Genomic DNA, 13,025 nt, shown 5'->3' with positions numbered 1-13,025 from the left:
ACAGTACGGGGGAAACCGCCCCCATGATTCAATTATCTCCCACCAGATCCCTCCCACAACATATGGGAATTATGAGAGTACAATTCAAGATGAGATTGGGGTGGGGGCACAGAGTCAAAGCATATCAATGAATCTATAAAAAATTTTTAAATTATAAAAATGCTGAAATGACAAGGATCTAGTAGAATATAAACTTCATAAAAGCAGGACTTTCTGTTAATTTTTCTGTTTTACCAGGAATTTAATAAATATTTGTGCAGTGAATGTATGAATGAGTGAATGAATGGATATTTGTCAGTGGAATATCTGGATGCACACAGTTTGAGTAAACCTTTTAACCAATTGGTGGATTTGGACCCAAGAAAAATTTTTACGTAAATTCTTCATATTTTAAATAACTTTGTGACTGCCTACTTTCAAATTTCCCAGAAACATGCAAGCACTTGATATAGTGAAGTCCGAGTTGCAGAATCATGCTGACATCTCATAATGCCTGAGAGAAAGACTAATCTCCTCAACTCTGCACAACCAGTCCTCTAAAGAAGTCTTCTTGGGCGCGGTGGCTGAAGCCTGTAATCCCAGCACTTTGGGAGGCCCAGACAGGCGGATCACGAGGTCAGAAGATCGAGACCATCCTGGCTAACACGGTGAAACCCCATCTCTACTAAAAATACAAAAAACTAGACGGGCGAGGTGGCGGGCGCCTGTAGTCCCAGCTACTCGGGAGGCTGAGGCAGGAGAATGGCGTAAACCCGGGAGGCAGAGCTTGCATGAGCTGAGATCCGGCCACTGCACTCCAGCCTGGGCGACAGAGCAAGACTCTGTCTCAAAAAAAAAAAAAAAAAAAAAAAAAAAGAAGTCTTCTTTTCTCTGTGGGACAAATACAAACCTCAAGGCAAAATCTAACAGAATCCTCTGTGTTTATTTCTGAAATAGAATGCTATGGGTTTGACTGCAAGGGAAAAAAGAACAGATTTCTGCTAAATAATTTGACATACCCTCAATGTTGCCATTTTGTTCCATGTTCCTTATTCACATAGTGCAGAGGTGTAGGAACACACAGGGCTGTGCATCAATTTCATCACTTGTGTTTTGCACACATTATGCTGCGAAAGAGAGCTAAACAAAAGCTAAACTCTGGCTCTGCAGCCTGCTTGCTTATAGCATGACAGCACCCATCGCAGGCTGTCACCTGCCAAGCACCCGCCTGCACGTCCAAGCAGCAGATGTTAAGTGAACATCCCCACCAGTAAAAAGGCATCTATCAACTTGCTTCCCAGTCAGTTGGCATCAGTTAATGAAGACTTTATGCACTTCTGAATAATAACAGTAGAAGTAGCTGGCAAGTCTGAACTTAGAAGAAAAATCTACAATTTTCTTTTATAAAATAAAAGCTGGCCTATTATTTCAGCCAAAGTAACAATAACAGTACCCTGAAGATACCACCTTTGGCAATCAAATTCATTCTACGGGCATAACAGCTGAAATCTATTTTTCCTTCTGATTGCTCATTAGTCTAGTACTGGAATATGCACTTTTATCTATTATTTTACCTGAATTTGAATACAATAGAGGGAAGTCTCCTTAATAGTAAAGAAACTCATTCCACAAAAATAATTTCCTAAAGTCATTTATTCTGAAAAGAGTAATTTAAAATACACACATACACACACATACTCTGCCTTATTAATTTCACCCTGTAATTATATTTTTAGATGATTGCTTGTGTATTTTCTCTCTTTAAAATGAAAATTAAAGGTCTGATGACTTGGGTTGATTTAATTTGCCCAGGGAGAGGAACTCCCACCCCAGTTCTGCGATAGAGAATTTGTTACTGTGTCATTACTCAATGTATAGAATTATAGGATGCTAGTATCACTTGTTTTTTTTTGTCATGGTTTATTTCAGTTTTGTTTTGCTTTGCTTTTGTGTTTTTTTGAGACTGAGTCTCACTCTGTCACCCAGGCTGGAATGCAGTGGCGTGATCTCAGCTCACTGCATCCTCTGCCTACTGGATTCAAGAGATTCTCCTGCCTCAGCCTCCCAAGTAGCTGAGATTACAGGTGCCTGTCACCACACTCGGCTAACTTTTTGTATTTTTAGTAGAGATGGGGTTTCACCATGTTGGTCAGGCTGGTCTTGAACTCCTGACCTCAAATGATCCACCCTCCTTGACCTCCCGAAGTTCAGGAATTACAGGTGTGAGTCACCATGCCTGGGCTATTTGCTTTTAAATCTCCCATTATGTAGTTATATGAATGAACTGGGGGAAACAAAACATCATTTGAATGTACTGCTTTGGCCAGGTCATGCACTTTCTTTCTGTGTGTTTAACCAAATGTGAACAAAAAATAGAAATAAACTTACAATTATTCAGGGCCAGAAAGAATTGAAGCTATCATTTAGCTCAATACTGTTTTTACATATGGGGAAACCGATACTCAAAATTCTCTTATCAAGTATCTCCAAAGTCATGTTGTTAAGCAGAAGGAAAGGCTGGCTGACTCCCGATTTCTTAACCTGGTTCAAGGCTCTTTCCAGATTTATTGACTTTCAGTTCCATTAGTTGCTTTTTATCATGATCTTTGTGCAGATGATGAGCCTTGGGAGAGGTGTAAATTCTCTAAGGGCATTTTTATAAATACATGCAGAATGATGAACAGGAACTGAAATTGCTTACCTATGTACATTTATACAACCTTGAACTGCATCCACCTTTCACTTGGTATGAAGTGAGAGTATCTCACCCATAGAATCTTCATTTTAATGGAGGTTACACACACGTCCTACTCTTTTACCAGAGCTCCTACCATTTTCTTAGACACATGTATTATTTTGTGGTATAAAATATCTATTCCAGCATTGCCTGATGTCCAGATTTCTCTTTCACAATTCCTTTTCCCAAATTCTATCTGCTAGGATTTTATTTATCTTTCAGGATAAAATCAACTGATGCCTTTTCATGGTATTCTAAGTGGTCCTCTCTCTCCCCCTAAATCTTCATATTTTACTTAGAATTAGAGCTATATTCGAGCTTGCATCTTACTTGTGTAATGTTCAAAGCATCTAGGCCAGGCGCAGTGGCTCATGCCTGTAATCTGAGCACCTTTGGGAGGCCGAGGCAGGCAGATCATGAGGTCAGGAGATCAAGACCATCCTGGCCAATGAGATACCCCTTCTCTACTAAAAATACAAAAATTAGCCAGGTATGATGGCATGTGCCTGTAGTCCCAGCTACTTGGGAGGCTGAGGCAGGAGAATCACTTGAACCCACGAGGCAGAGTTTGTAGTGAGCTGAGATTATGCCACTGCACTCCAGCCTGGGGCACAGAGAGAGACTCTGTCTCAAAAAAAAAACAAAACAAAACAAAACAAAAAAAAAACACAAAAAAACAAAAAAACATCTAGCATTTACTTAGCAAAAATTTGTTAAATCCAATTCAGTTTCTCACACAGTGATAGCCAATAAACATTAAAAAATGTTGCATGAATGAATGAATAACTGAATGGCATCTATAAATCCATCTGGGACTGTCCACTGAAAAGCAATTTCTACAACTCTAGCTTCTCTCTAGATTGCTACATTGACACTCTATGCCCTGGTTCCTGCAGCATTCTCAGCAGCAGATGTCGCCAATGCCATAGGATCAATACTGCATAAAAATTGGCCTCTGGGGCCAGGCACAGTGGCTCACGCCTGTAATCCCTGCTCTTTGGAAAGCCGAGGTGGGTAGACCCCCTGAGGTCAGGAGTTGGAGACCAGCCTGGCCAATATGGTGAAACCCCATCTCTACTAAAAACACAAAAATTATCTGGGCATGGTGGCAGACACCTCTAGTCCCAGCTACTCAGGAGGCTGAGGCAAGATAATTGCTTGAACCCAGGAGGCCGAGGTTGCAGTGAGTCAAGAATGTACCACTGCACTCCAGAGGGGTGAAAAATTGGCCTCCAGAATCCTCTGATTACTCTGTCTCCAAAAGGAACTTTACAGCCCAATTTATCTTGTTTTCAACTTCCTACATATTTTTAATCTCTTTGATTTTTAATGCTACTCCCTTATTCCCTCATTCCTTAGGCCCTTTCTTCTTTCCTTAAACCTAATACTTAATCTTCCTTCTCCAAATCTGTGTAGAGCTTTCCGTCCTTGAATATGCTGTGCTTTTTACTTGACTTCTTTATATTTTTGCCAGACAGCAAATATTTCTTCACATGCAACAGGTAATGAAATAAACTCAATTTCTTCCCAGAAAAATGACCATTCTTCTGATTTTCCAATATTTGTCCAGCTCTTATACAAGCAGTGATACTTTTTTTACCCAACAGGATTGACAACACTTTGCACCAGAATTGTGTTTCTTCCCATACTCGCAGCCATCATTCGCTTGGCTATTGCTGATTCTTCCTCTGTTGCAGGCACTGCACTACTTTCTTGGAGGTACCTACATGAATGAGATATAGTTCCTTCCTCCAAGGGCCTCACCGTGTAAAATGGATAGTATGTGTATAAAGAGATAATGATTACAGTGTGAAGAGCACTTGATCATGGAAACCACCAAGACTCTGGAAGCATCAAGCTGAGCGTCAGTCTCAAAGTTGCATGGTATCAGAGAAAGCTTTCTTCAGCAGGCTGTGCTTGAATACATTTCATACAAAAGTTGCAATTGGTTATAGAAGCTGTTATAGGGTAAAACAGGCTTCATACATCGTTGAATCTTCTCAAATCATGCAACACACATGTCAAATTTAAAAATGCTTGAATTATGACTCTATATATGTTCTTAATCTTTCATTTCGATAATATTTCAAATATGAATTTGCAACTCACATTTCTATAATATTTCTGCAATAGTATTTCTGCAGTATTTCTGTAGTATTATATAATATTTCTATAATATGCATTGCTGTGATAGTCTCTCTGTCTTCAGCATCTTCTCCTATCCCCATCCTACAGTCATTCTCTAGGTTTACATCTGATTAATCTCACCAAAGCATTACTTTTTAAGTATGGATCCCCAAGGCCTATTCAATAAGCTCCAAACTCCACAACCAAACATTCCATGCCCCAATACTGAGACCCCAATCTATTTTCCAAACATTACTTTTCTGTGCAAACTATTTGCAGTAGTCAATTTAGTCTATACCTTTCCTCTGAGATATATTATTCAGTTCTTCAGAGAGTTCAAAGCTTCTTTAAGAGGTTTATAAAGCAGAGCAATAGACCAGTAATAAGAAGAAACAGTGGGTTCCCAGGTAGATGTTCAGGAATTCAAGGACCAAAATGTTACTGCAACGAGTGAGACCGGAAAAAAAAAAGAAAATGTCAGTCAAAGGTATTCTTTGTTTACTCGAATTACATAGAAACCTTGAGTTTCCAAAACTGACAAGGAAAATTTTTGCAAAATTTTCAGCACTTTTAACTTACTTTTTTTCAAAATACTGCAAAAAAATTTTTTTTCTTTTAGTATTTGTAGCTCTACTCCCTCTGTCTGAAAGAGTGAAGGCAGCAGGAAAACACAAGTATAATAGAGGAACAGTATGCCAACTATTTTCAACCATGCCAGAAATCATTAAAATTGAAATCAGGGGCTTCGAGTGTTATCAGCTCTGGTGATTCATTCTATCTGAATGCCTGCTTTCTTTCTCTGCTCCTAATGATCTCTCCATTCTGTTTCCTGCACCTTCACCTCTGTGACTGCTAGCAACTGCAAAAACCTTATTTTTTGTGTGTTGGTTGTAGCAACTCATTTGCAAATGTGGATCTTTAGCATGTATTTATTTATTTATTTATTTATTGAGATGAAGTTTCACTCTTGTCATCCAGGCTGGAGTGCAATGGTGCGATCTTGGCTCACTGTAACCTCCACCTCTTGGGTTCAAGCTATTTTCCTGCCTCAGCCTCCCAAGTAGCTGGGATTACAGGCACCTACCACCATGCCCGACTAACTTTTTTTTGTATTTTTAGTAGAGATGGGTTTTCGCCATGTTGGCCAGGCTGGTCTTGAACTCCTGACCTCAGGTGATCCACCCGCTTCGGCCTCCCAAAGTGGTGGGTTTACAGGCATGAGCCACCGCACCCAGCCAACTTTAGCCTTTATTAATCCCCTCTACTTCTGTAGTTCTGTAGCTTCATAGTCTGTAATCTGTCTCCTCATTCTCTGGCTTTCGGTATGGTGCAATCTTGTTAAAATTGTTGGATGGAAATTGGTCATACATTTTGTAGATCAGCGAATTCAATAAATCTTTAGTACATGCAAACACACACATACAAGCACACACGCATGCACTCACAAAAGGCAAATTTCTTTCTAGACAGAATTTTATAGCTGTTATAGAGTAGTGGTATTTAGTATATGAGCTATTATTGCATAGTGGTGTTCAGCATATGAGCTGTTATGGAGTAGTGGTGTTTAGGATGTACCACAACAAAATATGACTATAGGAGACCAGAATATGCCTCTTTAGCATAAGGATGATTTTGAGCTGATTAATTTGAGCAACAGCAAAGATAAAAGAAGCTCTGAAAACAGTAGAAGTTATCCTTTCACGAGAGCAATTTATATCTGTAAAGGAAACATCCATTTGTAAGAAGGTCTTCTTCTCTGTAGCAGGAAGGGAAGGATGACTCTCAGTCACTAGAAACTCGCATCTGTAGAGAAGACATGGACCAATTGGCATAACAAATCTTATCCTGCTTCCTGTGCTTCTATGGGTCATCTTCCCACTACTGCTTCTTACCCAAACACTCTTATTGTTTCAGCTGAAGATGGCATTTAAGCCTAAATTTAAGCCGCTTCTTTGAGATTTACTCATTTTCCCTGGATATCTTCTTTGTATACATAAGGTATACATGTTATTAAACTTCTGTTTGTTTTTCTCTTGTGAATCTTTCTTTTGTTACAGGGATTCGTCCCAACTAAGAACTATGAAGGGTAACGAATGCCAACATAAAACAGTCAAAAGGCTCAGCATCCAGTTAGAAGAGTTTACTCAAGCACAAAGGTAGGGCAGCTGTCCAGGGAGCAGAATTACACCAAAGAATGACGATCAGTGCTCCTAGTGAGGGGAAAAATGAGGACTGTTTCTATAAGCAAAAATGGAAGGACTGAACAGAACTGTAACATTTTCCGTGCAAAGGCTAACATGCAGATAAAAGATTTGATTGGCTAATATTGATTACACTCTAAAAGGTTTGCTTAACATTCTCTCATAAAGTGTAATAGTCACAAGGGTCTCTATCTTCATGTCATCTAGTTGAGGTTTAAGTGAAGAACAGGGAGTCTGGTCAAGGTATAATGTCTCCAGGCAAAGGTCAGTAAGCAGTAGTTATGCACCAGAGAAGAAAAACAGCTGTGTTACGCGAGTCCGTTTTCAGGGTTTATCTTTCCCCCTTGGCATAGTAAATTTGGAAGGTCCTGAGGTTTTATTCTCTTGTCAGAGGAGAAAATTATTTTTCCTCCTGTACAAGAGATAATGGAGCAGGCAGCAGGTCCCAAACACTGTCCTTCCTTGGGTCCCCACTACACTCAATATTTATAGCATTCAGACACTGTATTATGCTTATCTCTACTTTTCACCTCCTCCTCCCCTTGAGGGCTCCAGGAAGGTAGGGAATATAGCCTTCGTTTCTGATTCTCCATACCAGCCTACTTGTAGCATGTCACAAATGCTCAATGTCTGTGGACTAACTGAGTCAAGGGCTATTTTTTAGTATTGGGAACTAGACATGATTTCATGCTTAAAACTTCCTCTAAAGTAGAGATTCTAAGTTCTGTTCTTGTTTTATAATGTATCTTTCTCCACATTCTTTCGGAATTTGAATGGTATTGATGAGAAATTCTAAAATAGTTTCTAAATTATTTTATGATGTTTTGAGAAATTCTAAAATATTTCCAAAATAGAAATAAAAGACCTAGAATGAATTTAGTTTTATTTAGAAAAATGTGTGCTTTTGCAGAAATGAATACCCAGAGGAAACAGGAGGAAAATGTCAACGTGGGCTTGCTCATCTGCAGTAGGTGTTACACACATGCACACACACACACGCACACACACGTGCACACACACACGCACATGCACACGCACGCACACGCATGCACACACACGTGGATATGCACATGCACGCACACACGCACACACACACACATGCACGCACACACACCAGGCCACACACATCCTCCTCTGTTTTCTTGTAATCAGGGAAACTGTATTCCATAGTGTGGGCATGGATCAGAGGAAAGCTCACTCAACAGTCGATTCATTTCCAGGACACAGAGATATTAAATATACTCAAGCTCACTAGTAATTAGAAAAATGCAAATCTTAGTAAAATTAAATGCCATTTGTAATTTTCAGACTGACAAGTTCAAAAACAAAATGAAACATCTAGAGCTGATAAGAATGAGAAGGCATGTATTGTGGATGAAAATGCATTTTTGGAAGGCAATATGTACACACCCTTTAGTAACTACTTTGAACAGTCTTTCCCCAGAATGCATGCAAAGGCATAAAAGAATATCCACTGCGGGAGAGTTGGACTTAGCCAAAATAACAAACAATGTCAAGTCTGCATGTATATCAGGAAAAGAATGTTTAAATTATTCATAATGCATCTGTGCAAAGAATACTGTATAACCAATAAACAGAATGAAAAGGCCATTATGTATTAATTTGTCCGCATGTATTATGAAACAAAACGCATGACAGAACAGTATGTGTAGAATGATCTCTCTCTCTCTCTCTCTTTCTCTTTCTCTCTCTCTCTGTGTGTGTGTGTATTCCATTACATACATTTCTGGAAATGTATACATCCAACTTTTACCATTGTATAAGTATTGCAATCTGTGTTTAAAGTGGAGAGATGCAGTGTAGACACTTTTATGTATTTATGTGCTTAAAACCAATAAAAACATGGAGGATAAATTTATGTAGACTTTTTACATACAGAAGTTTATACTGCTTTCTGAATGATAAAATAATCCATTAATTAGTTGAAAATTGTGTTTTTAAAATTTTAATAAAAGCCTTCAAATAAAGTGTTCAAATAATAAAAGCCTTCAATATTCAGGGCATTCACAAATTATATCCCCTTTTCTTAGTGCAAGTGTGGTTTAAAGCACCACTCCAGGGCCTTCAGACTTCCAGAACAGAGAGCTTTGGGAAGAGCATGCTGGGCTGCTGGCTTCTGTTTCCAGCTTTTCTGTTTCTCCAGCTGTAATTTAGCCTCAGCTATAACTCCAGGGCACGAGGAAATCATAGCCATTTAGCATTCTCCCTAGGGGCTTATTTGCTGGCTCTAAGTGCCACAAGATGGAGATACATATACATCTTAATCTCTCACAGTCTTAGCAACTACTACTGATGAGGCAGGCTACAAATATTTTAATTATGCATAATTCCTCCAAAAAATGATATTTAGTTTATTGTGAAGTTCTGATGGCTATAACCTCAAATGAGGATAATTCTGTAAGTTCTACCAAGAATTCAGACAACCTATATGTGCAAAAAGCCAGAGTTTAAAGACAAAAACCTATGGTTTAGGTACTTCAAATATATCATATATATGTGTAATATTCCTTATCCCAACTTCACAAATGAGGTGTGAGTTCTCATTATACAGAAAAGAAAACTGAGGTTGAGCAGGATTAAGTAACGGTCTCAAAGTTATACAGTTGATAAATGGGTATACCAGGATTAGGATCTAGTTTTGTCTGACTCCCAAACGTACAGTTTCTTCTGGAACATGTTCCCCTCCAAAGCATTCAGCTTTAGTAAAGTAGGTATTGGGGATCAGAAACCTATACCCCAAAATATGGTGCTTCGACTGGCTAAACTGAAGAGGAAGCTTCTGAAGGTCTCTGTGACTATCCCCAGCTCCATCTTCTCTCTTCCAAAGCACAGGATAAAATCGTTCTCTAAAGTTTCCTAATCTGCCTAAGGTCCAGACCACCAAAAAGAAGAAAACAGTGACTTCTGGTCCCTTCCCTGAGTTTTCATTAACTGAATCTCATATCACAAGAAGAAAAACTGAAGCTGGTCAATGCAGCTGGGCCAACTTTTGTCACAAACTATTGTGCGTACCCCACAGACTTTGTCCCAGGCCACTGTATGTTTTTCAAATCCATTGATAATCCTAAAGATAATTTACTAACTCCTCAAAATCACCCACACTTGCCCATCTCCCTTTCTCCTAGGAAGAGTGTATATAAGGACCTGTACCTCATTGGGTAGTGGGGTAATCACTCTGGGGTTTCCCCCTTGTGTATGTTAGTGCATTTGTATGCCTTTCCTCCTATGAATCTGCCTTTTGTCAGTTGATTTTCAGTGAACATTCAGAGGACGAGTGGGCAGTTATCCCTTTGCCTCTACAGAAATTAATGAACTTTCCATTTGACTTCCAGGCATGACTTTTATAACCACCAACTTTAATTTCAGTCATCTGTGTGGTTGCTAATTGGGAAGAACCCCATCCATCCCAATTATATTAGGCTGGGTTGATTCTCAAAATTGATGTTATCCTATAAGACCCAGAGTTTCCCCTAATATATAGAATCCCAACTATCAGGCATTATCGAAGTGGAGAAAACACCAATAAATGAGAATGTAATTAACCACAACCTAACTAACCAAAGACACTTACTAAAAAACAATTTGGAAGTAAACCAAAAATGACCTTAATCTGGACACAGAAACCCACCTTTCAGAGGTTGGTGCAAGTCCATGGAACCCCCTCATCCCCTGTATATTTTTTACTTTCCTGCAACCCAAGCCAGTGACCCTGTTTGGGCAGATGGAGTTGTAGCACAGTTTGCGCATTGGAAACAACTGAGGTTAGATCTCGAAGACCTGGCGTGGAACCCAGCCCTCTCATTTCTCTTCAGTGTTACAATGGCTAGATGACTCAGACGTTTTAGCTAATGCTGCCACAAAGAGTTTGCCGAGGATTAGAGATGCTTACTGTAAATTCTTCCCACCATGTATTTATTCACAAATGAACTCAAAAAAATCATTCAAGAACAGTTCTGAGTGCCTCCAGTGCCTGACATATGCCGAAAGAAGTTGATTCCTGGATTACTATCTAGAAGGTGGGGGGTGGGGTTGGAGAGGCATACAGGAGAACAGGTAATTGCAAATATATTTGGCCTAAACTATCTGATCATTAGATAATAGCTATTGTGACTTTCTTAATGTCACACAAAACCCCTAGCAAGACAAATAATGATCTAATCATAATAGTACGTTATATTTATCTGTAAGGTGGGGCCTAGGGGCTTGATTCAAACATTGTAACAAGGTTTTCAAAACAGCAATGTCTAAAATTTATAATTTATATGTAATCCTTGTACATATTTATGAGGTAGAAAGCGATGTTTCAATACATATATAAATTGTGTAATGTTCAAATCAGGGTAATCAGCACATCCATTGCCTTGAACATTTATCTTTTCTTTGTGATGAAGACATTCAAAACTTCTCTTTTAGCTATTATTATAAATGTGGTTTAGCTTAAAGCTTTAACTAAGAAGTTCAGCTAAACATGGCCCTCATTCATATTCACCAAGATGTTACCAGAATGATTTTTCTGATTTTGGTTAAAAAGCAATTGAAGAAAAATTGGCCTCAATGATGTGGGAGCACTTTGCTTAAAAGTAGATCCAATCTCCATTCTGCACAAAATACATGCTATGTTTGCAATATTCCTTCATCTATACTGGGTTTATATAAAAAGTAAACAAGATATTTTACAATCCATATTTAGTGATGTGCTTACACAATTAGAGACTTTTATGAATCATCTTCATTATGCATTTAAACAGTTCATAAAAGTTATGAGTCCAATGTATTTACCCCTTTTTGTTGTTGTAAACCTTTAACTATAATGGCAGTGAGAACAAAGAAACCAAAATGTGCATATTCTAGAAGCTCCACACCAACCCTTGCTTCAATTATGCATGAATTAACAGAAATGAATTTGCAGCGTTTTATTTCTTGGTGTAATGGAGCTCAAGTATTTCATAAAGTGTAACCATACAGCAAATTCTGAGCTCGTTTTAGAATAATTAGCACATTGATGTTACTTGTGTAGTTAAAAGAAAATGTTAAAATTTTCCCATTGTAAGCAGTTTTTGAAGGCTCACTCTGTTCTCTAAAGTGAGCAATCTTTCATTCTGAAGAAAGCTAGAAGCTCCATCTTCCCTGCATTTCATCTTCTTCCTCTTATACCTCGATTAAACTACTAGTGCTTATTCAGACAAGTCTTAATTACAGGCCTCAAGCAAGTGAAAGAGCCTCCGTAGATTAAGTTGGTAATTTTTTTAAAATGATGCATTTACCTCAAGTTACTCCTGTTCAGTCCTATGAATAATTAAAGCTCAGCTAAGGGAGACCTAAAATCTGTACCTTAAAATGTCTTCATTTAACATTCTCACCAAAATTTGACATCCTCATATAGCTTTCCCCGGTCCTTTCCATAAAAGGAAAGTCCCTCTCTTGGGAGAAGGAAGAAACTACATTTACAGAGCTTCTACTATATGTCAGACACGCGACTGTGTGAAGTATGCTCCATTCCTAGTTCTCTGACTGTTAGCATAATTCTGGAGGTGACCATAGTCATTCCTATCTTACAAATGAAGAGAGCAAGGCTCAAAAATGTTAAGTAAGTTTCTCGAAGCCACAGAAGCCAATCAGGACAAAGGGAGGACTTCATTCAAATGAGTCAGTCTGGACTCTTCCTAACTGTAGAAAGTATTTCTGAGATAATGGAAAGCTTTTTTTGCTAGAAAACTGAGAGATAGCCAAGGGGAACTTGGCAAAACTACGGAAGTTTCTGTTGAGATTTGCACCATAAACGACTTGGATATGTTAGACACAGCTTCCCAGACAGGATTTTGATAGATGCAACTGTAGCAAACAAAGAAAAAAAAATGAATAAGAAATAATGTAATTGTTTTTAATTTCCACCAAGCACTTACTGAATGATTAGGACATGCCGAAAACTATGCTGGGCTTCAGGAAAAATACTTTCATAT

The sequence above is a fragment of the Theropithecus gelada genome, unplaced genomic scaffold, assembly GCF_003255815.1.
Source record: "Theropithecus gelada isolate Dixy unplaced genomic scaffold, Tgel_1.0 HiC_scaffold_15884, whole genome shotgun sequence".
Lineage (NCBI taxonomy): Eukaryota > Metazoa > Chordata > Mammalia > Primates > Cercopithecidae > Theropithecus > Theropithecus gelada.
This window is presented reverse-complemented; position numbering follows the sequence as displayed.